Here is a 1,859-nt window from a genome sequence, read left to right as displayed (position 1 = left end):
CTAGACAGATTGGATACTACCCAGTGGAGATTCTACCTTCCTCCATGCCCTCTGGATCTAGGTTCCCTCTTGAAAGCTTGTGAGCCAGTCTCTTCTTGCCTTTGTAGCCCTCCCCCCCCTCCCCCCAATTTGGGTAGCCAATGTCCAAGTTGCCCATCCCTGTCTACCCTGTATATTGAGAGGGTGGGAGTGATCCTTGCTGTAATGAATTGTTCCCTCTTTTGAGCTGTCCCATCATTCTTGCAACATTATATTCATTAAATGCAAATCACTAGAAGTCATCATAATCAAAGGGAGAGTATTACAAAGAGCAGGAAAACATGGAGATAGGGATCAATGGAAACCATGTCTGAATTCCTTACCTCTTCTTTGGATCAATTTGAAGACAATTGATATCTTTATAAGTAAACCTCCAGTCCATGACCATTTAGTACTGTTGTGTGTGTTTTTTAAATTCTTACACAATTTTTAAAGGAGGTCTTGTAGTGTAGTGGGTTATGAGTTGGGTTTCCAACTGCAAGGTCAGCAGTTTGAACCTTTTGGCTGTTCCTTGGGAGAAAGATGAGGCTTTCTGCTCCTGTTAAGATTATAGGCTTGGAAACCCTTTACAGGGTCACTATGAGTTGGAACTGACTTTACATTATACAACTACCACCACCATACAAAGTTTTAGTAAAATTGCACTGGTTCCTAATTTGGTTAGATTCCAAACACCAGATTTTTCTGTGAAAATTAGCGTTATGCAAAAATGATTGATGCCCACATCCCCTGTACTTGTGCATGTCGTGTGGGGCCCCTACTGAGATAATCTATCCAATCTTCCAAAGCCAAGTTGGCCCAAGCACTGCCCCTGCATGATACTCAGGGTCTCCTCCCTTCCCTGCCCACACTGAATTTTCAGGATGAATGGCCCCGGGTCATCTCCTCAATGACAGAAAAACACCAGTGGTGGCTTTGTTGGGAGCAGGGGCTCCCTGTCTGTGGGTGGGTTTGAGTGCCGTGGGGCTTGCCCATTGTTGACTGTATACTTCCCTTATCCCTCACCCTAGCTTCCCCCGGTCTCTCAGACTGCCCCAAGTCCCCATGAGAATCAATAATTCAGAGCTTCCTCTGAATCTGTGACAGCCAAGACTATCCTGTGCCCTTAACTTTTAAATGCAGTTGTCACTGGCCACACACTCGCTGACCACACCCCCACCCAGATAGTGTTGTCCTGATCTTACTGCTTAGGAGAGGACATCGAGGAAGCATAAGGTGCAGAACAGATTCCAGTCAGGTGCAATGAGGTCCCATGGTCCTGGCATCTGATTACCCTGTCTCAGGACTTGTTCTGACCCTAGCTGGGGCTGCCCCTGCTGCTCCTCACAGTTAAGAGCTAGGGTCAACTCCCAGAGTCCCACTTCTTCCCCAGCTCTGAGCTGCTTCTGCCTTAGTCCTAGCCCTCTTTGAGCTGTGCAGCATTCCTTTCCTACCAGACATACTCTAGCCCCTTTTCCACTCTGCCCATGACTTGGGGAGACTATGACCATTCTCCTCTCCTGGGTGGTGAAATACTATGCAGTGCAAGCTTCCTACCTACATGCATATGGGATCCCACCAACCAGGGACCCTTCCAGGGACCTCAGCATTCATTGCTGCCATTTATTGTGAAATGAATGCATAAAATAATCAGCTAGTAGACTTTTTACTTAATTGTAAATGCAAGATAGTTTATGATTGAGGAAGGTGTATAGAGGTATTGCATAACTTTGTTAGAATTATTCCTAAGGATTTGACATTTTTATTTATTTGCTTATTTTAAGGTTCTTATTGTGGATTGAATTAAAGTTTACAGGGCAGATAGTCAGTTTTGTATTCAA

This window comes from Chrysochloris asiatica, unplaced genomic scaffold, assembly GCF_000296735.1.
Source record: "Chrysochloris asiatica unplaced genomic scaffold, ChrAsi1.0 scaffold00029, whole genome shotgun sequence".
Taxonomy (NCBI): Eukaryota; Metazoa; Chordata; class Mammalia; order Afrosoricida; family Chrysochloridae; genus Chrysochloris; species Chrysochloris asiatica.
This window is presented reverse-complemented; position numbering follows the sequence as displayed.